We start from the raw sequence: 24,209 nt of genomic DNA, 5'->3' as shown, positions 1-24,209 counted from the left end.
TACAGCCCCTTATCACGGGAATAAATGGTCCTGCTCCGAACACCAGGAGCCCCTGTGCGCCCACAAGCATGAGAGTCACATGGGTCAAAATATGTAGAGATGAAAGTGTACTGTTTGGAACCAGAAAGAGATTTAATACTCCAGCTAGCAAAATTCTGAATTTGCTATTTAAAACATGGACCCCAGAATGAAGAATGCAATGGTGAAAGTATTTTGTCTTTATAATCAAGAACAATGGTATCAACTGGCCAAACATTTCACCCAGCCACTGTCTGCATAATTCATCCATTGGCATGGATGTGAGTCTTTGAAATGTAGCATCATAAATGGGCTGAACTGTGTTTCCCTCAAATTTATATGCTGATGTTCTAACCCCCATTCAATCCCTCAGAATAAGACTGTATTTGGAGGTAGGGCCTTTAAAGAGTTGATTAAAGCAAAATGAGGTCATATGGGTGGGCCCTAATCCAACATGACTGTCCTTATAAGAAGAGGGGGATAAGACACACAGAGAGGTATCAGGGGTGCTCGGGCACACAGGAGGGGCCATGTGAGGACACAGGGAGAAGACGGCCATCTGCAAGCCAAGGAGAGAGGCCTCAGAAGAAACCAAACCTACCAACACTTTGATCACGGATTTCTGGCCTCCAGAACGTGAGCAAATAGATTTCTGTTTAAGCCATCCAGTCTGTCGTATTTTGTTACATCAGCTCCAGCAAACTAATGCACATTTCAAAATCACTTTGGTTTTTCTATTTGCTTACAAACAGTTGCAAGGTGTCCAGGGTTTGTATCTTCTGGGCCACCGGACACAGCTGAGGCCATGCCAGCCTGCAAGAGCTCAGAGGACCCTCAACCCACATGGGCTCAGCCAATTTATGAACTTTGATTTCACAAAACTTAGTATTATTCTCTCAGTGGAATCCTAAATAATAAGGACTATAGTGTAGAGCCAAGACTGCCACATCGACAACACGGAATCACACAGATACACACACACCCCGTGGAGTTAGTGAGAGATGGCTGTGGAGAGAAGCAATTGAATCCACGTTGAGCACTGTGACAAGTCCATGATGGTAGGAAAAAAGAGCCCAGCATCCCCAAAAGAAAGACCCCAGCATCCCCAAAAGAAAGACCCCAGCTACGTAGTTGGGAGCCATATTCCTGCTATGACATGTTATCAATAAAGAATATCCCAAAGGGATCTGGTTCTTTAAAGCCAGGGCATTTTCTTGCTATTCGGAACCAGCAAAATCCACTGCTCACTGAAATGCCTGTCCCAGAATCTCACAAGTTGTTCATAAAGGACTAAGTAGGTAATTCAAACAAACCCTGTGGTTTGGAAGTCACAGTTTTGGCTGCTTACGTTTCCATTTTCAAGCCCTTCTTCTGGAAAAAGCTTTTGGGGGCCACTGTGCTTTTCCTGGATGCTTAACAGAGTGACAAATTCCATGGGAGAGAGTTTAGAAACTGCCAGGTGAAGTGAGAGGCATGCGGGCCTGGCTGGGTCACAGCTGGGGCGGCCAGGGCTCTTTCCACTGTGGCTCTCCAGGGCTCTGTGAGGAGTCCCCCCTCGGAGGGGATTTCAGCCCTGTTTTGAGCAATGTCACCCGTGGCAGAGTGCATGTCCTGAGGGCTCTGGGGTGAGGGGCCACGCTCATCTGCAGATTTATGTCACAGCGGGTCTGATCAGGACACACTTTTCCCTTCCTGCTGAGTTCCGCCTCTACCTCTGTTCACTCCTGCCCCAGCCACATGACCCCCGACACTCATTTCAGGCACAGTCTGGACTCGCCCACCTCCGCGCTCCCGCACCTGCTGCCCCCCACACCTGGACAGCCTTCTGTCATCACCGCTGCACATCCAAGTCCACGTGCCTCTCAAGGCCTGGTCCAGATGTCGCCTCCTTCACAGGCACCGTGGTCTCAGCGTAAGTCATTCTCCCCGCTGACCTCCAGTTCCTGTGGCCCAGAGCCCCCTTCAGCTTAGGCGTATACCCCTCACTGTAAGTCATTTCCACCAGAATTCCTTTCTGATTGATGCTTGCGTCCTCATCAGAACCTATGGTGCTTAATAAAATATCTGTGGGTTTTCACTTCATTCAAATCTCAGTACTTCCTCATTGCCACCAGAAATATTTCCCATAGTATATTCTGGTGTTCTTTGTAATGTAAGACGATGATCGTGTCTGCCCTTCTAAGTACTAAAAACCTTCCATCAGTCTGTCCTGGTTATATGCCTTGATGGAGGAGGGATTAAAATGTCATGGTCCCAGTGTCTGCATATGAGGGCACATCAGAGCATGTTCACACAGAAATGTGCCCACACAGTAATGTGTGCCCGGGATGGGGCCAGAAGTTGGGAATGGACAGAGAACAGAGACCGGGTGAATTTCTTTGGGAGATGGTCTGGTAGTGCTGCCTGTGATCCAAACATAAAACCTGGGTTTAGGAGATATTGTTCCTCAATCTCTGTCCCCTGCATGGACACTCAGCCCCAGAACCTGTGACTTCCAAACCACAGGGCTTGTCTGAATCATCTAATTAGTCCTTTATTAAGAACTTCAACATGCAAATTTGTGAGATTCCAGGACAAGGCAGCTCCGTGAGCAGCGGATTTTGGAGGTTCCAAATAGCAAGAAAGTCCTCTGCTTTAAAAGAGCCACATCCAACTGGAATATGCCTTATGAAATGCATGTCTGGGACTGCAGTTACTGACCAGCAGTGCTCAGCCATCCATCACTGGAAGGGCCTGCCTAGGCCTCCAGCTTCTCCTCGTCACCACACAGTTTCCACATAGACAACGGGCCAGAGGAGCTGGCCACGCCATGGTGGTCGGCGGGGCATGCTGACACGATGTGCACCTGGCACACAGGCGTTCCCATTTGTTATTGGTGCCACTCAGCCAATGCACACGAGAGAAAGAGGGGGAATCCCTCTGCGATCTTCCTGATGCTTGGGCGAGAGGAACTACTTCCACCCCGTGCCCACCCCTCACATGGTCGCAGTCACCCGCCTGACCCATGTGTACAGGCGGGCCCAGGTGTTACCATCTGCTCTGAGTTCTCAAATGTCAAGGGTGACACGGGCGGCCTGGAGTTTCACAACTCAGCCGGTTCTCCCTGCTGCCACTTCTGTCTTAATCGCGGCTCTCGCGTATCCATCTGTGGCCCCACCATGGTCCAGGTCAGTCCTTTCCTGGCCACGCACGGCAAGTTTCCGCGCCGAGTGCCTTCTAAGTAGGCTCTGAGTCTCCAGTAGGTCTTCAGTTCTTCCCAGAAAGTCACTTTTCTAAAGCTCCATCATCCTGTTCTCTACTCAAAACCTTTAAGTACTGCGCTCGCGCGCGGGCACACACACGCTGCCTGCGGGTGAAAGGCCCTGCGCTGTGATCTGTCAATCGAGGCTCTAACAAAGCGCCCAACCTCCTCCTCCCACCCCGGCCAGCCCTGCAGGCACCACATGCCACTGGGCTCTGCCTCTGACCACACCACTCCCCCCATATGGGGTTCTTTTCCCATTTTTTAATTTCAATCCAAATGTCACCTCTCTTTCAGCCCATACTAATATATTCCTTTTAATCTTCTATAATATTGAAACGTGTTATCCCAAATTGCATTCACTGGAACTCTGGTTCCATAAAATTCTCCAAAAATAAAAGAGAGGAGGGTTTCCCCACCATCTACCATCTACTGCCTATTTTATGCTATTTTTGGATATTTACAAAGCATGGCCAAAGGCTCTGAGAAGTCCTGCAGTAAAAAAAAAAAAAATCTCTTGGATCAACTTGGATTTTCCCACTCTCTCCTTGCCTGTAGGTTTTTGGGGGAGCATAGCCTTTATTGTGGTCTACACCCTCACCTCCATGGCCACCTTATGAATGACTTGACCCACAGGTGGCCTGAACATGAAAACAGCAGAGAAGAAGTTGTTTTGAAGCCTCTGCTTCCTAGGGGGGCAACTGCAGCCGGATGTTCTGGGTGTTTCACCATCGTGTTGTTGAGCTACCAGATTCCAGGGACCCTGCGGCGGGCTGACCTCAGTGGGCGCTCAGTGGTCACAACCTGATCCGTGAAATCCAGGAGAACTCACCTGGGAGCCACGGGTTTAGGAGAATTGGGGCAGGAACCTGGGGTGGCATCAGGCCCCCTGGTGCTTCCTTTATAACTTGAGAGCAAGTTTGTCCCCAAGTAGGGGTGCCTGAGCCTCATGTCCAGGTAATGTCCAGAACCATCCCTCTGGGGCTCTCTCAGTGCTGGATGCTGAGGCCACGGTGGTTCCTTCTGCACAAGGAGGTCTGCATAGTGGCAGGACCGTGGGTGCTGAGAGAATCATGAACACAAAGCACGATTCTCCCAATCTTGAGGGCTCCCCAGGAATGGGTGGGTCAATTGGAAACGTGGTCCAACAGCTCCACCCCCTGGAGTGTGCCTTTTCAGGACAGAGATATAGTCCCTCGGGCCCCTGGACTCTTCGTTCTGGAAGGGACCCTGTTTAGAAGAGCACGGCTGAGACACCCATTTAGCAGAGCGCCTGGGCCTCCTACTGGCAGCCTCTTTTCTCTGTGGGCTCTTCCAGCAGAGAGAACACAGCCCAAGTGCAGGGAGTCGTGTGGCTGGAGGTTCTTTCACGGGGGCAGAATTTCTCCGCGAATTCTCTCCTCACCCCCTTCTCCTTCATTTCCGTAAGCTGCTTTCAAGCCACGTTTCATAAATCAGAACCTGCTGTTACATAAAGCAGCCGTGGAGAGGCCAAGTCACCACGGACAAGTCCATTTCGCCTGCCGCAGGCCCTGCCTTCCTTCCATCGGGGGCTCCCTGGAACGGGGCGTGCAGGGCTGCAAGCGACAGCTGGGCTCCCAGGACAGCGGCTGGGACCTGTTACCTACGTCCAGGCCCAGATTCAGAACACATGGGGCCCAGGGAACAGGCACGGTCCCTTGTTCAAACACTATTAAGAATTTCAAGATGGTGACAGCAGAGCATTAAATCAGGCACCGACCTTGTGAACACGGGGACCTGTGTGATGCACAGGTCGCACAATCACGTGGTTGGCTCAGCTGATCTCTGCCATGGACCCTGGGGACTTAATGGTCTCACCCTAAGTCTTCACAGCGGTAAGACAGACATCACAGCCTCCCAGGAAGACTTCTTTGAAAGGGGGCTCTCAGGCCGGCCCTCTGGGTGCCCTCCCCATGTTTCCATCCACTCGAGCCCTTAGCAGACCTGACGGCCCCTCTAATCGTCCGGTTCGACTCCACCTCCACCTGGTGGGGTTGGCTCTTTCTTATAGATTGTGTCCATACCTGATCTTGTGATTGTGTCCATACCTGATCGTCACTGATCTGTTTATTTTTGGTCCCAGAAAAATCAGGCTTCTTTTCTACCTGGGTAGCACGTCTACTTTTCCAGGTTCAGGTCAAAGGTTCTCAATATGCAGATATCCATCCGACCCTGATTCTCCCAGCGCCCATGAGTGTCCCGGGAACTGGCCCGGCCTGGCCTGTGTCCACCTGAGCGTCTGTGTTCCATGAGCTGGCCACCCGCTGGACCCGTTTACTCCAAGCTTCCCCTCAGCCCTCTCCTGACATCTTCTCCCCTCTGCTGTAGCTGTTCTGTCCTCCAACTGTGTTCACTGTTCATATGTCCCCATTTATCTGCCCCGACCCCTTCCTGTTTCTGTTTCACATTCTCTAAAAGCGCCGAGCATCCCTCAGCCCTGAAGTCAGGATGTTTGAAAAGCAGAGGGGTTGTGTCAAAGACCTCAATCCCACATTCCAACCAAAATAGCCTATGTCACCCCCTTCCAACTCCCCTAACCTAAAATATATAAACTTAAAATATATTTTCAGCAGGAAAAAGTGAACTGCTTAGTAAATGGTGCTGGGAAAAATTGCTGGCCATTTAGAGACAAGTTTGACAACCCCCCAACACTTCAAATCATAAACAAAAATAAATCTCCATACACTTGGCATTTTAAATCTCAAAAACAAAATTACAAATCACCTGAAGGAAAAAAATATGTGAGAATATTTTTGTAATCTAGAGGTGGGAGCAGACCTTCTAGGCAAGCTAAAACCTGGAGGTCAGGAAAATAATAACAGGTTGGACTACATAAAAATTAAATATTTCTGTAAAAGAAATAAGACACAAGAAACAAAGTAAAATGTCAAGCAACAGACTGGGGAAAAAATACTTGTAGGATATATATCAAAGATTTAAAATACAGAATATTTGAAGAGCTCTTACAGAATGACAACAAAAATAGAAAGGAAGAAAGGAAGGGAGGGAGGAAAGAAAGGGCAGAAATTAAGAAAAGGAAGGAAGGAAGGAAGGGAGAAAGAAAGAAAGAAAGAGAAAAGAAAGAAAGAAAGAAAGGAAGAAAGAAAGTGGAGGGAAGGAGGGAGGGAGGGAAGAAGGGGAAACAGGGGGCAAAGAATATGAGTAGGCAATTTTTAAAAGAATAATTAGTAAGCCACAGACCTCTCCTTTAAACCACCTCTCCCCAGAACAATCTGCTAGTTTATACATTTGTTTTTAAAAATCAATATTTCTGGAGGTTGGGTTTAATCCTTTACATTTTTTGATATATAGCTACAATTTTATCGGATTTATGCCATAAAACTCTTCAGCAGGGAGGGCAAAATTTAAAGACATCCCTGAATAGAGAGTCCCCTGAAGAGAGACCAGTTGTGCACGACTGCAAGGTAAGCTGACCACAAAAATGAGGCAAAGGGTGTTTCTTAACGTGTACTAGTCTAAATGTTAAAGAAGATTAATTATGTTATAGATTACATATGCAATTACTAAATAAGTACAGAGGGAAAAGACTGGAAGCAAATGCGTGTGAATGGGAGCAGCAGAAAGTTCTAGCAATAGCAATATGGTTGAGCATCACGTCTTTCCCAGTCTTAATTTCTAAAGCCTGCGCCTGGTGTCAGGACAGCGGTCTGGGTGCTGCCACGGGGTCCCAGCAGAACCCCTTTTCTGTCCTGGGACAGTCACACAGCACCCCTACCTTCAGGCCACCTTCACCTGGTGCATTTGTATTTTCTTCAGAGAGTACCTTAAGGTAATAAGCCATTTACATCCCACAGACGTAGTATTTTATTTATTTATTTATTTATTTTATTTATTTATTTATTTATTTATTTTTATAGAATTCGCCTGTGAAGCCATCTGGTCCTGGGCTTTTGTTTGTTGAAGAATTTTTTTTTTTAAATTTTTATTTATTTATGGCTGTGTTGGGTCTTCGTTTCTGTGCGAGGGCTTTCTCTAGTTGCGGCAAGCGGGGGCCACTCTTCATCGTGGCGCGCGGGCCTCTCACCGTCGCGGCCTCTCCTGTTGCGGAGCACAGGCCCCAGACGCGCAGGCTCACTAGTTGTGGCTCACGGGCCTAGTTGCTCCGCGGCATGTGCGATCTTCCCAGACCAGGGCTCGAACCTGTGTCCCCTGCATTGGCAGGCAGATTCTCAACCACTGAGCCACGAGGGAAGCCCCGTAGTATTTTTTATAAGCAGTCTTTGCTTTGCTTCAAATCATGCCCTCAATTTTACAATAAAAGAATTATTTAAAAATGTAAAAGCTGGCACTTGTAGCAAATGGTGGCAAGCAGGGGACCCCCGCGGTAGGTGCATCCCCTGCCCAGCCACAAGGGCGTCCCGGCCAGCACATGATGCCCGAGACGGGAGCTGTGTACGTGGGCACCCACGCTGCCGGTGGCCTTCTGTTCTGAGTCTGGGCTCCTCTGTCTCCTGGCTTTGAAGTCAGGGTTTCACTTGACGAATACTCATCGCTGAAGGCTCGCCTTGCTGCTAAAATAACTTTCCATGAAATACTCTGAAAGAAGCTTCTTGACTGTAAATGCTCTTATATGATAAGAAATGCCCATGTTTGTGTGTGGTTACATCTTGTGTAACTGATTCCACCAGGTTTTCGAGGTGAAAACTGCTCACTTTTGTCATTTCCCAAACCTGACATTCTTTCACTATAATGTGGCAACTTCTCGGTTCTTTAAACTATTTTTTTCTTTAAGTTCTCATGAATTGATGGTTCCTGTTTTTCTGAACTGCTTGTCAAACCCATGTTTATGTTAGACTCACAGACACCCGTGCTCAATAACTAGGAAATGCGGCAAAAAATCCCCTCAGAAAATGTGACTTCCCAGGCACTAGGGAGCCCCTGCCCTCGTTCTGTGAATTTGGAGTGATGCATGTGAACGTGGGCAGAAGGGAAAGGAGCCGGAAAACGACATTGCGGGTGAAAGTTCCGATTGTCGGGGAGGTTCTCGTGTGAGGTTCTCTGCTCACATGGAGCTCATGGCTCAGTCGTGGGCCCTTGGGGGGTGACAGCCCCAAACAGCCCCCTATGGGGCCACACGCCGTAGTCTACCTACTGGACAGAGCATCAATCCCATCACTTACAAAGATGAAGCACGCTTTTCCTTTTCTTTCCTTTTTAACTTTTTCTTTAAGCAAACGTAGAGACCAAATCCCATTTCTGAGCCTTTGCCTTTCGGCAGTTCAGGAAAAGTGAAAACAAAGTGCGAACATCTTATTTGCTTAAATAAAACCTGATTGCCTGCGTCCATCATCCACTCATCCACTTGTGGGCAGATGCTTCTTGAGGGTTAATCCACGCTGGGCTGGACGCGGATGGAGACCTGCTCAGAGGCGCCTCCTTCAGGACCTTTAAGGATGTGCACCGTATCGTATTCATTTCATAGAGCTGCCACCACAAAATGACTGGGGGGCTCAAACCACGGAAACGTATTATCTCACACATCTGAGGGCTAGAAGTCGGCGATCGAGGTGTCGCAGGGCCACGCTCCCTCTGAAGGCTCCAGGGAAGAATCTGTCCCGAGCCTCCCTCCTCGCTCATGGTAGCTCCTGGCCACTCTCACACAGCGTCCTCTCCATGTGGGTGTCCCAAAAGTCCCCTTCCTGTAAGGACACCAGCCATCATGGACTAGGGGCCCACCGTACTCCAGGATGACCTCATCTTACCTCACTACATGTGATACTATTTCCAAATAAGGTCTCCTTCTGAGTTACTGTAGGGGTGGGACGTCAACATGTGAACCTGGGGGAGATACAAGCCAGCCCATGACACACCCAGAGGCCCTCGATGGTGACTCACAAAGTCGGACTCCTACTCACTTTCGTTGTCATTGACTCTGCCCAACTCTTCCCCCAAACTCGTTCCCCCGAAAATAAGTCCCCTTCTTAATAAACACCTGTCATTTGCTTTCTCTTCCGTCAGAGTCAATTCTGTGCTGAGAAGGAGTCAAATTAAAGGTATTAGAAAGCGTGGAAGTCCATCCAGCTCAAAATCCTGCTGCTGATTTAAATGGTCCTCTGAGGAGGCTACCAGGCCAGCCTGGCGTCTGAAAGAAACAGGGATGGACAGAAGGGCCGGGCCATCCTCTCTCAGCAAAGCTGTCACCCACCCTGGGCCTCTGAGCTGCCTTCTGTCTCCTCAGTCCCCGGGTGCTCTGAGGGTAAAATCCAGCTTGTCCCACAGGCCCGGGGGCTGCCATGAGGACAGCTGTCCACTGAGAAGCTGGCATGGTCGTGGCCTTGGGTGACGGGCCGGCCTGGGACTCCGGCTACCCCACTTGTCAGCCGTGTGACAATGAGAAGCCCACGCACTGCAATGAAGAGTAGCCCCCGCTTGCACAACTAGAGAAAACCCGAGCTCAGCAACAAAGACCCAACGCAGCCAAAAATAAAATAATAAATAATAAATTTAAAAAAATAATAATAAGCCCCTTTCATTCCACTTTATATTGAATCTGTTAAAAAAAAAAAAAGCAGCACCTCAGAGGGGAAGCAGTGCCTGAGTCAGCACAGTAACTCAGGCGCCGCTTCCCCTCTGAGGAATGGGGACCATCATTTAGGGGGATTCGGTGAGTGACAGCGTGTGAGACACTGGCCCAGAGCAGGTGCTCGTAGAAAGCCAGCCGTGACTGCTTGGGGCACCGTCTCCCACCACAGGAGCACTGACTTTCACTAGGCGGGGAGGTTTGCTCAGGAGAATTCTGAGATTAATTCTTTTGAACCCGCAATCCCCGTTTCCGGATCTGCTTGTTTTGTAAATACAATTTGGTGTCAAGGTGACTCTAGGGGTCTGGGACCCTCATGAAGCACAGGGCATCAGAGCCACTGCTCTCCTTCCTGGTCCTCAGCCGGTTTCCAGGTTGTCACCTTGGGGAATGGAGACACAACCCCTGGGAACGTGTCTTAGAACTGCCTGATCCTGGCAACTCACCCCTCTGGCTCCCTGGGCCTTCGCTGGGGACCGGAGCCCACACGTGCCTTCCCAGAGTGCGAGGGCCTGCCTGCCTGTCCCCTGGACACCTGGGCAAGCTCAGGGCCTCACCCCCAGTACAGAGAAGAAGGGGACGTTCAGCCAGCCCCGCTAGAACCCTGAGATTTGCCAGCCCCAAACGCAGGGCTGCTGAGCTCAGAGCCCATAAGCCGATCCTCTCCACACACAAAAGTGGTTTCACAGTCAAAAACGACTGTGATAGTTTTTATGGAAAATAGGAAAGAAAAGAAAAAGACTCATTCAACTACGTGCTTATATTTGCATAAAGTCTAGATGGATACGTAAGACACTAAGAAATAGGGTGATGAGTGGGGGCGGTCAGTGGGAACCAGATGGGAGACCGTGGGAGCAACATGCTTTCCACTGGGCAGCTTTTTATACAGTTTTATTTCTGAACCTTCTTCAAACAAATTAAAGCTGGGAACCTTATTGCCTATTCACCACATTTGCAGATTAAAAGAGACAATCCGTATGGTCATCTCAAGAGATGCTGAGACACACCAGCTAAACAGCGCCCCCTGTGCACCCCTTTCCAGGTGCTGCCCTCTGGGTGCCTGTGGCCGGAGGGTGCGCCCCATCACTCACCAACCTCTGAGCACCTGCGAGACTCCCCACGGCCAGGGATGCGAGCTGCCCCAGAAGGGATTACAAAAGAGTTATCTTCTCGGAAATAATGTACTTGAATGATCCTAAAAGGCTTTCATCTGGATGTGCTCTTGGAAAATAGAATCCCTTCTCGAGTGACCATTCCTGTTCCATCCAAGTGTCCCCCGGTGATGGACTCAGCTGGTGAACACAGAGCAGGTAATGCCCGCTTTGGACCAGCAGACAGAGCCTGGGAGACTCACTTTCTCCCGGGGAAGCTCGTGGTTTGCAGTCACCTCTTGTGCTGCTGGGTGGCAGTCTGCGCTCATTCTGCGTCTCACCTCTGCCTCTGCAGATCTTAACCCTGAGCTGGCACTTCTGGGGACTTCAAAGGGACCATTCACAGACAGCCACCCGTCTGTCAGGCTGGGCTCAGTGGCTCCAGCTTGAAAGACAAATCTGAAGTGAATCAAATGCATCCAACCCACAAACTCTGAGGATGTGACTATGTAAAACAACTAAAACAGCAATCATTTGACAACTGAGCATTCAAATGTTCTGAAAGTTTAAGGTAACTTACTGCTCGTATCTAATAAACAACTGCCCAAGAGTTAGCCAGCCTTGCCAAAAGCTCCCCGTGCTTGAAGATGAGGGAGAGAAAGAACAGAACGGGAGAGAAGGAGGATGGCTACCCATCAGAAGTCTGGCTGAGTGTCTAAATTATTACTGCCTGCCCCACCAGTCTATGGGATCACATCACACATCTGATTGTATGTTCCTCATCCTTTCACCCACATGATTGACACCTGTGCAGCAAGGTAAGCTGTTTGTATTCGATGAGGTGCCCCAGAATGTTAAATGCTGGCAACCTTGAAGACAATCGCTAGTGGAGTGCCACAGATCTCTGCTCCTGGTCTACACTGATTCAAAAGATCTTCCGGTAAAGATATAAAAGGGATACCCCTCCAACTGGCAGATGATGTGAAGCTTTACATTTTAATTAGAGAATATATGGGCCAAATCTAGAAGATCAAACTAAGGAGAATGTAAAATTTTACTTCTGTTTAAAAAAATCAAAAATAAGTCAGCACCTCAAATGCAACATGAGAGAGATGTGGCTTTAAACATGTCCCCACACAGAGGCAGGGATGGCAGCTGCTTGCGGGTCCAACGGATGGGCGTGTTGGCCCCAAACCTCAACCTAGTATCCCTTACGAGGGAGGGTATGGTGCTCATGTGAAGAGGGACATCAGAGAGCTGCAGTCCGTGCCAAGGAGGGCAGCACGGGGTCACAGTTGCTGCATCTTTCAGGAACCAAAGGAAGAAGGAAGAGCTTGAATACAAGTGGTGATGTCCATGCATTTGGAAGGGCTCTGGCGTGGAAGAAGCTGGGGCTCATGTTATAATTCAACAGTTTGGGAGACAGAATAATTGCTCAATGAACGTGTTGAATTATGACTGCAATTATGATCGTGGCTATGATGGAGTGGCTTCAGGGGCAGAGCTAGGTCCAAAATGTGCAAATACCAGAAAAGAGGCGTTGGATTAAGCTGTGTCTGGAAGGAGAGAAGGGGTTTAAGTATAGATCAGATGACCCCTTATGCCATAAGGCGTCCCCGTCTTATGCAGCGGTCCCCAACATTTTTGGCACCAGGGACCGGTTTCGTGGAAGACAATTTTTCCAGGGATGGAGTCGGGGCGGGGGGCGGGATGGTTCAGGCAGTAATGAGAGCAATGGGGAGCGATGGGGAGCGGCAGATGAAGTTTCTCTTGCTCGCCCGCCGCTCACCTCCTGCTGTGCGGCCCGGTTCCTAACACGCTGTGGACCAATACTGGTCCGAGGCCTGGGGGTTGGGGACCCCTGCCTCATAGGGCTCACACAGAGGGGCTGTGAGGGTGGTGGGAGTGCCCTTCGAACCCAGGGAACTCCCAGTGGCCAGTGAAGCATGTCTTCGTGATGATGTTGACTCCGAGTTGGGCCGTTGAGCACCTGCCATCGTGGGTCCCCTGGCCCATGCTGTACGAGGACCAGAGAGGCTCCGTGACTGGCTCCTGGCCACAGAGCTGGTGAGGGGGAGCCAGGGCTCCACTCTAGCTGCCAGATCTGCACAGGAGAAGCAAGCAACACACACACACACACACACACACACACACACACACACACACACACCCCTACTCCTCTCAGATCTCCGCTCAAATGTCTTGTCATCAGAGGGACCACCAGAGGCCACCCCTTATGTGGGAGACACCCTCGCCCAGCACTGCTGGGCCCCCTCCTCTGGCAGCCCTCCTCACAATCACATTTGCTCATCCCCTGCCTCCATAGGTCCTAAGAAACATTTGTTGAATAATGAGTGCATAAAAGGATGTTGACATGTACACACTACTGTATTTAAAATATTGGGTTGGCCAAAAAGTTCATTCAGGTCTTTCTGTAACGTCTTCCGGAAAACTCGAACGAACCTTTTGGCCAACCCCACAGATAACAAACAAGGACCTACTGTAGAGCACAGGGAACTCTGCTCAATATTCTGTAATGACCTAAATGGGAAAAGAATTTGAAAAAGAATAGATACATGTATATGTATAACTGAATCACTTTACTGTATACCTGAAACTAACACAACATTGTTAATCAACTGTACTCCAGTATAAAATAAAAATAAAAAAAAAGGAAAGGATGGACTATTGAATCTCTTTCCCCCAGTGGTCTAGGGCTCCACAGCTCATGCTGTCCCTGAGCCTGGAAAAAAAGCCAGAATTCCTCCGATGCCGAGGTTGGAGTGGATGGACCACTGCTGGGGTGGAGATCTGGGGCCCAAAGAAAGGTCAGGAGTAAATGGCATATGAATCATCTATGCCTTGATTTTAAAAAAAAAAAGGGAAAATTAAAACAGGTAAATGGCAAAAAGGCATCAATTCCAAGCTAATACTATAAAACACTTACTATGTGTGGCACTTTTCTAAGAATTTTTCATGAAGGAACTCCTTTCATCCTCGAAACAATCCTCTGTGCTCATTGCGCCTGTTCCCATTTCACAGATTAGGAAACTGAGGTCAGGAGGCACAGATGACTCGCCAGGCAGCAAGCAGCAGTCTAAGCGGAGGTTCAGCTCCAGCAGCTGCTTCATCATAGTGCCCCACAGCCTCCCCACCGACAGATGGTCCACGAACCGAGAGCAAACGGCACTGGGCCTGGGGGAGCCGCCAGGAGAGAAATCTTGGAATTTGGGGGGGCGCCTCAGGGGAGGGATGGCAGTGCGTCTCAGCCCACGATCCCATACGTGTGCAAGGTCATCATCTGCGCCTGAGAGAACCTGTGTTGTGCTGAGAGCTGCAAGGCCGGGGGCCGAGGTTTGCCATCTTCCCCCCCGGGGCAGATCATCTCCCCCCGCTTGCGTGTTTCTTGTCAATGATGGCTGAACACAGTTTAATGCTTCTCTCTTAAAAAGTCAAAAGAGTCAAAAGACACACTTGGGGGGTGTGTAGGAGGCCAGTAACAGGAACCACGCCTGAGCTTAGTCCCTGAGGTGGCTTCACGCAAACAAAACTAAGGATACTTATCCCCAAACAGGAAAGTTCACCATCAAATACCACAAGCACAGACGGTCAGGCTGTGTGCTCCTCACTTGAGGCCCCCGCACCTCGAAAAAGCCATCAACCCCACTGGCAGAAATGCTCCAGGTGTCAGGCACCCAGCCCCGGTTTCCTCCTGGACAGGCCCCTCAGCTGGGGCCCTCGAGGCCCTGAGGGTCACTTGGGGTTTTATCCCCCTGAGATGGGGACATCGAGGCTCACTGCCACTGGTGGCAGAGGCCCTGGACCCCCATCTGCCTGGCCCACAGCTCCTGGCTGAAGGGTCCTCCACCTGGGAGGGACACCCACCCTCCGGGGGACCTCAGCGCATGTGGTACCCAATTCTGAACTTTCACCCCAGTGCCACATCCTTCCTCAGAGTGACAGCCCGACTCTCAAAGCTGCCCGGATTAGGAAAACAAGCTCTAGATCTGTGCCATCCAATAGGGTAACCACTAGCCACATGTGGCTATGTACCCTTACATTTAAATTAACTGAAATGAAGTAAACATTTAAATTCAGTACCCAATCACACTAGCCACATGTGGCTGCAGTCACTCATTGGACGGCTTGCTCTGGAGGTTTGGGAAGCCACAGAGGACACCATGTGACTCCCATGGGTTCCCCGAGCGTCTTCTGTTTCTTCCCCTCTGTTATCACGGCTCTTTCTGCCCCCCCAGGCCAAGACGGAGGCCCAGGTTAGAAGAGGTCCAGCAGCAGGCAGCGGGCAGCACAGGCATGCAGAAGGAGCTCCCACCGGACACAGCCGAGGGCAGCTACGGAGGCTGGGAGCGCACGCCAAGACCCCAGGAGCGGTGGCGCGCCTCCAGGCAGGGCTCTGTGGTCAGGCGACAGAGCCCCGGGTCATGCGGGCCCCCATTCGGCTGGAGCAGGACCCTGCGTAGCTCTGGGGCCTCACCTTGACTGCTTCAAGTCTTCAGCGTTGAAGCAGCAGTGCTGGCGGCCGCCTCATTGGACTCCCCCCACCTCCAGCCCCGGTTTTCTGGAAGCGGGTAACCCCAGGATTGGTTAATGATACCAGGACCAACAGGGATCCCCAATCATGAGAGAATCTGAATTCCCCAACAGGAAGGTTGAGGGGGTAAAGTAGGGGCAGGGTAAGCTTGGAACAGATTTAATGTAATTTAGAGATTTGGAGAATAAAGGCGTGTTCCAGTTTTGAAGCCTTAGCATTGGAGACTGAAACCCTTACCCCCTGAACAAACCCATTGAATAAGCGGAGCAATTACAGGGAGAATGAGGAATGGGGAAGTAAAAGTGGACACAGGGTAGATGACTCTGCTCTGAGAATCCTTATCTGAAAACCCACACCGTCATTTCCAAAGCTGACTTGAGGCTCACCAGCTATACACCACAGGCCAGACCCGCCTGCCATCCTCAGAGGCACTGCCAGGGCCACCCATAGTCCAAGGGACCACCCACAGTCTAGAGGGCCACCCATAGTCCGGGGGATCACTCACAGTCCCAAAGATCACCCACAGTCCAGAAGCCATCCCCCCGCACCGGGACCAGCCTCCATTCTCCACGATGAGGCCCTCCCAGGGCCTTCCTCTACACTGGGCACACAGGGGACAAGGCCTTGGGCCCATGATACTCTCAAAATAAAATGTTTTAGTTTATTTTCACATCAGAAGAAAAACCTGAGTATAATGAAATTGAATATATAAGAATAAATCCAGTCTGGATGACATGCATCTTTGTACCAAGACAGTCATGATACTTTTTTTCATCAGGAAGGGCCCACGAACGCAAAAGCACCTGAGGGCCATGGAAGTGACTCTGCAGCCCTGAGCCTTTGCCTGTTATACCAGAGATATGAAATGCAGCTGCACACAGAACGGACCCTGACAACCCTATGGACCCTCCTAGTTGACCCACAGATTGAATCTCTCCACCAGTGATTTCTCCCACCTCTCTCTGCATCACGCAGGTAAACCCACTCCAAAAAGAGTCACATCTCCAGGTAAAGCTCCTGGCCTCCCAAACCTGCTCCATCTGCTGGCTCTGCCAGCCTTAGCACTGGCTTCCTTCCTCCAAATTGTCTTATGGTTTCAAGGAGGCTGCTGGATTTCCAGCCATCACCTCTGCATTCCACACAGGAGGAAGGAGGGATCTGAGGGGAAAAGGTTAAGTCTCTTAGATGTCAAGGTCCTTTAAGGAGCTTTCCTAAAATCCCCAGCTACCCCACTGCAGACTATGTCTTCCACTGGCCACCCCATCTGTACAGGAGCTGGAGGAGGAAGGCCCTGGGATGGTGCAGAGCAAGCAAAGCACAGGAGGGGCCTTAGGTCCAAGGTGGGGTAACAGCAAACACTCCCCCTCCCCCAAATCCATCCTGTCCTCATGCATCCTCCTGGCCCTGATTGTGTCGCTAGATAACAGGCAGTTGTGTGGAGTGGAGAATGTGACGGTTCCCCCTTCTCTGGCCTTTGATCAGATTGAGTGATGTGAATAAACTGCAGCCCCTTGAAGCCCAACCTCTTCTACTTCAGCCATTCTGCTCTTCGCTGGAACCCTGCCCAGCCTTTGAAGCCAGGTCTGGGCAGTTTCCTTGCTGCACCCTCAGGACTGGAAGGGCGTGGTCCTGACTCAGGAGGCCAGAGTTCTCTGGAAGAGCTGGCTGTGAGGAAAGGGGCGAGTCATGAGGCCAGACATAGCTGAGATTCCTGGTGTGTCCCCTAGTGGGGAGGTGGGGGGGAAGAATGCTCAGCTTGGACCGGATTCTATAATGCGTCTTCCCCAGGCAGGAGGTGCTGTCAGAGGTGAGGGCTCCCCACTTCCCTGGGCCGGTCTCCTGGGGCACCCATGGCGGCCTGACCTTATTGAACTTATTTATGTCTGTTTCACCAGAAAGATATAAATAGCAGAGACCTTGTCTGCCGGTTCACATCTCTGGGTCCAAGAACCGGACGGTTGGGTTCAAAGCCAAGCTCCTCTACTTACTAACAGTGTGACCTTACTCATCTCCTTAAACCGTCCTGTGCCCCAATTTCCTCATCTGGGTGATGGGGACGATAATGGATAGAATCTGCACACAATTATGTAAGGACTAAGTGAGGTCGTATGTACAAAGCATCCAGAACCGTGCCTGGTACCAAGCAAACACTCCATAAACAAAGCAGTGCTCGAATTATCATTATTTTATTGGATAAATGAGAAATATTTGCTAAATGCATGAATGAAAAGAAATCCTACTTAGATATAACAAAAAAATCAAACAAGTGATTTCTGTCCCTTTGAATGTCTCCTCCAGTTGTTCAAAGCCCTTGAAGCCCCAGTCTCTTTGTACCCCCCTCCTGATACTTCCAGTGAGAGAAACGTGGTTATTTCATGTCTGCTGCTTTTTGCCCCTCTCATATCCTTTCTCCTCTGCTTCCTGTGTTGTCAACAACCCCTGTTGTCAGGGGCAGCAATGTGCCCAGTTAAAAAACAACATTTCCTAGGATCCTCTACAGATAGGGGGCCAGTGAAACACTTAGGCAGAAAGGGTTAGTTGGGGATTCTAGGAAGGTTCTTTAAAGGAGCCTGACATCTAAGATTCTTAGCCTTTTGCCCCCACCTCTTTCCTTCCTCCTGAGTGGAATGCAGAGGTGATGGCTGGAGCTCTAGCAGCCTTCATAAAACCATAAGACAATTTTGAGGAAGGAAGTCAATGCTAAGGATGGCAGAGAAGAGAGATGAATGAACTGACTGCCCTTTGACCTTCACCCTGGACAGACAGCTTGCTTTGTCTTTTTCTACTTGAGAGAAAGTAAATCTAACACTTGCTGGAGGCACTGTTATTTTGTAATTTCCCTTTATACCCCTTTATATCTAGCTGAACTGATAGAAACCCATGCATCCCTCTCACACTCTATAAATGATTTGTCCAGTGAGAATAGTTAAAATGATACATTGCTGCCATCATTAAAAATTCCAATGTTTTAAGTATGATACATTTTTGAAAGACAGGGTGGCTAGAAGGGCTAAAAGCCCCTGTAGCAGAAGTCTTTACTTGCAGGATAATCAATCCTGAAAGCAAAAGATAAGCAAGAAAACTGTAATGGATAAGACTGGCCATCACTGTTAGCTTTTCCAATTATACAAGATGCAATAAAACCAGTTTTTTTGTTTTTTTTTTTTTATCAAAGTAATCCTCTGAGAACAGCCAAGCATCCCACCCACCCCTCCTTCCTGTGGCCTGGACTTCCTTCTGATCTGTCGTTGGCTTCTCCCTGCCTGAGCTCTGTGGTCTAACCAGAAGCCTCCTGAGTCTGGTAGGAGCCCAAACCCTGCCCCGCAGCACTGCCCCACCCATGGCGCTGGGCAGAGGGTCCTCTGGATTACGGCACAAGTGGCAGCTGCAGGGAAAAACTCCCCACAAAGTGGTGCCATTTAAGACTGACGTACACGCTGGAGCCAGTGCCCGGGATGCAAAGCCTAAGCTCAGAAAGGAGATGGACAATGCACTTGGTGCCTTACTTTGACGGGGCCACTCCGGAGAGGGCAGACAGAGCAAAAGGACACACTTCTCTTGGACCCCTGCAGAATGAGTGTAAAGATTTGGCTTTTGAGGCACTGCATGATCTTGAATACCTCCAGAATCAACAAGGAAAGGTCCTGTTATGTTCCCCCGGGTTTTAGTTTTAAGTGTATCTTACTTAATATTTTCAATATGAGTCAGCTCCATATACTATGATGATTTTCAAATAACCAGAAGTTGACTGTAGCTGGCTTTAAGACAGGAAGCATGAGTACAGAATCCAGCTGCTTCCACCCGGGGGGCAGGTCTGAATTCAGTGGTCCTATATTTTCTGGCTTGTGACCTCAGTCTGCTGGATGACGCACAGAACCCTCCCGGTCCCCTGCTTTTCCTGACTCTCCTCTCCTGATGGGGGTAAGGGGCTCTCCCATCACCAACGCACTCCTTGAAGCAACTGCTCTGCCTGATACACCCGCCTGGGAATCCTGGACCTCCAGTGAGTTGAGTAACTGGCCATCCTTTCTACCTTCCAGGGTGGGTATGTGTGTATGTTGGGAGGAGGGGGTTAAAGGTAATATACAGAAAGTTACTACCATATGGTTGGAGCTGAATGAAATGGGAGCTGCTCTCACTGTGATGATGTGAAGGGTAAGGATGATGATGATGATGGTCATGATGATGGTCGTGACACCTAGAACCCCAGGTATTCCTGGAGAGAACCAAGAAGCACTTCCCATTCACCTAATCCATAAATGTCCTGCAAATACAGAACATGCCATGTAAGTCATGACACAGACAGGATCTTACTTCGGGGGCGTGAGAGCCAATTCCTTCTGGATTCACAGGGTTCAGGGCCCAGGGAGAGATGGAAAGGTGTGTGGGTATATTTCTAAATCACTGAATGTGTACTTAATGGCTGTTGAATCTCCTTGTAACTTGTGTGCCAATTATCACTGATCTTTACAAGGACCCTCGAGGGTGGTGCTATTATATTCCCATTTCACGATGATGAAGGTAGGACACCAAGAAACTAAGGAACTTGCCCAAACTGCCAAACAGCGGGGGACACACACACACACACACACACACACACACACCTATCGGGTACCATGGAAACCTCGTGGCAGGAGGTAATGAGAGCCCAGGTCGGGGTGTTGACTAGGAGTGGAGAGTGGGGGACCAGGCCAGCAAGCCATAGCCAGTCCCCAGGCTGAGGATGCCACGACCGTAGGGCACCGGGCAACTTCCAAATGTCATCAAACTCTCAGCATTTGTTTGTTTGTTTGTTTGCTTTGGATGTAGATGTCCTTTTAAAACGTCTGCTCAGTTTCTATCCTCGAATGTTTCCCTCTTTACTCCCGGCCTGCGTCCACACTTAGAATCAGCATCTTTGGGTAGTTAGAAAAACATGACAAAGCAGCAAATCACGTTAATAAATGCTCTCTTTTCAGACCTAGCCATGGCCTTATTTCTGACCTTTTTAAATGACTCTTTCTCCTGATTACAGAAATGATAACAGCAGTTCATCACAGGCTTATGTCTCATGGGTTAAGAGACCAGTGGACCTCTAGCATCCATACAACTGCCTGACTTTTACATGACACAATCAATGTCTAGGATAAAATCAGCCACTTCAAAGCCACTTCCCAACAGTGTTTATCCGGGAGGATTTTACAGACAGTGATAAACACAAGTTTGATAGCTGGTGTGGTCTCTGAAACGAGGACAGGAGAAAGTGCAGGCATACGTGGAACACAGAGGCACCTCCCAAGGCATTTCTCCTTTTACGGACTCTTCTCTCCATGAAGACGGCATTTCTCTTAGCGCTTATGAAGATTACTCACCAAGAAAGAGACACTGGGCAGGTCTCCCACCTTGGAAACCCCTGGTCTCTGCCTGGCTGAGGCCCCAAGCTGACACTTGTATGCCTGTGACTCAGCCTTGGAACAACGCTGATCCCACTGGAATCGCAGGATCTTGCTTGAAAAAGTCAAGGCACTAACTCGGGGAGCCCAGGTACCCAGCCTTTAGGGTACAGGTAAGAAGAGAAGCTAGCAGAGCTAACATTGAGGGGGTCCCTTCTGAGTCCAGACCCTCTTCTACGCACTTGGCAGACGCTGGTTCTCTGAGTCCTCCCAGGCGGCCCCTGAAACGGGTGGTGTCACACACGGTCTGGAAGCCCAAGGCTATCAGAGCCTTGAGACATGAGGGTTCATCAGGGCCTGTGACCCAAAGAATATGGGATCCCCACCAACAGTCATCGGAACACAAGAAACCAATCCCAGGCAGGTCAGCAGAACTTAGAAGGGGGGGGGGGTGGTGGAAATGGATTCAAACAGGCCTGCCTTGGGCCCTTGAGCTGCTAGCCTGCAACCCAATCATTAATTTTTTAAAAATTTTCTTAATAGCTTTCTCATTTTATAGATAAGAAGAATAAAATTGGAGGGAGGTTTTCTTCCTCAGAATCCCGTTCTCAGATTTTAAGCTGACAGTCTTCCCACGCCACGTGTCACCTGCAGAACTTGGGCTTTGAAGCTCACACGGTGACCGCCTCTCCCACCGGGTCCCTCAGCCAGGACAGCTTCAGCCCCTGGGCCACCCCAGCCTTTCATAAACTCTGGATTTTTAATTGAACCAACCATATACTCAACCAATCCGGTCATGGCATAACCTAAAAACCATCAGCATCAGCCAAAGGAGATGGTCCGGCACAGGGACCCCTCAGCAAAGGGGCCTTCCAGCCACACATGGCAGAGCTGGGACCGAAGCTGAAGGCGTCACCAAAACAGGGGAGGCATCAAAGTTGGTTTTAACGGAAGACCAAACAGCCGAATCCTCCTAGAGGGGGCCCGCCAGCCACCACACTGTGCTGGGGGGCAAATCGAATGTTCTCTCAGCTGCTCCAATTTTAGAAATCAGGTGCTGACTCATTATTAACCCAGGAAGCCCACACACTCAAATGACTGTACTGAAAAAGCTCTGTCATACCCTGCTTACTGATGTGCAGATTTTTAAGCAAATTTGAAAAATGTTTATCATAAGGTATTTATGACATTTTAACCGTTTCATTTACAGTAACCAGACGACATTTGAAAAAAAAAAAAAAGTTTCCTGTATTTTACTTGACAGTAAAGCTAAGCTTTATCAGAATGTTAACAGCTTGAGAAACACACACCGAGGTGAAGTCAGGTCTCAAAACCACTCAATTCCCCCTTCCTCACCCCCTGCCCCCCAGTCCGCGGCATAATTTTCTTTCTGATTTTACTATCGTTTGTGCCTTTCAGTGTTAAGGAAAGGCAAAAGACACCGAATAAGCTCCTGGAATCTTTCTCATGCTCTTAGAGAGAAAAGCCAAAATTCTGCCTCTTTATTGTATTTCTTGCACTAAAAGTGGGCAGCTCAGACCACGCGGCCAGAAATTGCTCAGAAGCTGTCTTTCCTCCACCTCTGAGAAGCGGAAGCCAGCCCGGCCTCAGCACCCCTGGGTTAGTTAGCTCAGTCACCCACCTCCACCTCTGAACTTCCCTTCGACTCCACAGAGGAGTCTCAAACAGCTTCTTTTAAACCAGCCAAGCAACACTGGTCTCCTCGGTAATACAGGATGAGCACTCTCACAATGAACCGCTAAGAAACTCCAAACAATCAGGCTCACAGACAGTAGCTACAGGGATGAGGGCGGGGGAGCCACCTTTCTAAAGTCAAAGATCTTCAATGTCTCAACGAAAACACAGTATCCACTGCAAGACCCCTCAGCTTTCCTAGAGCTGAGACTCTGAGGCAAACTGCAGAAATGAACATGAAAGTGACAGAAACCTACTCACCAGGGAGAAGCTGAGGGCTCCACCTTCCCAGGACCAGGCTGTGAAGATCTGAAAGCAGATGCTGGCTCAGGCACAGCCCGCCTGGAATGTCAGTTTGAAACTTGAAAAGCAACGACCATACAGTCAGTTATTTCCCTCCATTCCCAATGATGTCCACACGATTGAGACTCAAAAAAAAAAAAAAGGCGCACACCTCACTCTTCATTCTCATTGGAACGAGATGACTCATGCTGACTCACAGCTACCACTTCCTCTCCCGACATTCTCTTCATACTTGCGAGCTGGGCTGGTCCCGTTCCCAGGGTCTTTGCAGCCCTTCCTGGAAGAACAGCCTTCCTGACCCCAGCAAGCAGACCCAGCCACTGCCCTACATGTAGCCCTGGGAGCCTACACGAGGGAAATGCTTTATTTAGGAGATCTGGGAACAGCTGAAAAAGAAAATGCATGAACTTCCTATGCATTTGAACCTCCAAGAGACACTGAAATTTTGTAACGGATTGCAAAACTCCTGCACTAAACTGCTCTTTTCAGGGCATTTCAGGGGGAGAGAGGAATGAGGTAGCATCTTCTTCTTCCAGGAGGTTAGTGTGCCCTAGTCATGCTTATTTCAGCGCACCTTTTCTCCTGCACCTCTTCCTCTGATAGAGTAATAAATCACGGGCTCTAAAATCATGATCTCTTCAAAGCTATTTATTAAGAGGTCGTGTGCCCTGTTTTTAGGATCAAGTGATATACAAAATCTCTTCAATCCGTCTTTCAGGCTTCAAGACTATGCCAGATTTGAATATTCAAGTCCCAAGGAATGAAATGAAAGTAGAACCCTGGAAATCTTAAAAACCGTTGATGAATGTTTCCACGCAAGAACCGAGACTAGCCTCTGCCTCCCAGTTTTCTTTGGAATGATCCCGGGGGTGGGGCAGCCTTCCACAGCTTCCCACATTTTTAAATTATGAGAGGCAACGGAAGAGCAGAATCCGTGTGACGCTGAGCAACCTGTCAGCAGCCAAGAAGCGTGGCGATGGTTGCATCAGGCCCACCCTGGCCTCTGGAGGGTGACCCATGAAAGACCACGGGTGAACACCGGTGCCCTTCACCCTTTCTAACTTAGTACCTCTCACTGTGCAGGCCACACTCTGATACCCCTAAAACCTAGAGGGCAAATGAGGAAATGATGTTCTGGAAGAGGACAGAAGACCCAGCCAAGCGGCATCTGTGTGCACCCGGGAGGGGTCAGGAAACCCATTCTCCATTTACAGCTGGATTCATTTTAGGGAAATAATACTTGTTCATTACTCTAGATCTCAGTTCTTTCAACAGGACAATCGGGGCATTTTCTATCAGACAACACCAAGTGCTTTGAGGTCCCTGTGAAAGTTGCAGTATATTAGTCAACTGGCCAAATATTTGTGTTTCTGGC

At 49.4% G+C, this 24,209-nt stretch overlaps 1 long non-coding RNA gene across 1 annotated transcript in view; it reads right to left on the bottom strand.

The window, feature by feature from the left end:
* LOC137777699 (uncharacterized) overlaps nt 1-22,970 on the bottom strand; it is a 56,271-nt gene extending 33,301 nt beyond the window's left edge. The window contains exon 1 of the long non-coding RNA XR_011076593.1: nt 22,793-22,970. This is a non-coding gene — a long non-coding RNA (uncharacterized lncRNA). The remainder of the gene's footprint in view (nt 1-22,792) is intronic.
* Nucleotides 22,971-24,209: the final 1,239 nt, after the last annotated feature.

The sequence above is a fragment of the Eschrichtius robustus genome, chromosome 15, assembly GCF_028021215.1.
Source record: "Eschrichtius robustus isolate mEscRob2 chromosome 15, mEscRob2.pri, whole genome shotgun sequence".
NCBI lineage: Eukaryota > Metazoa > Chordata > Mammalia > Artiodactyla > Eschrichtiidae > Eschrichtius > Eschrichtius robustus.
This window is presented reverse-complemented; position numbering and strand designations above follow the sequence as displayed.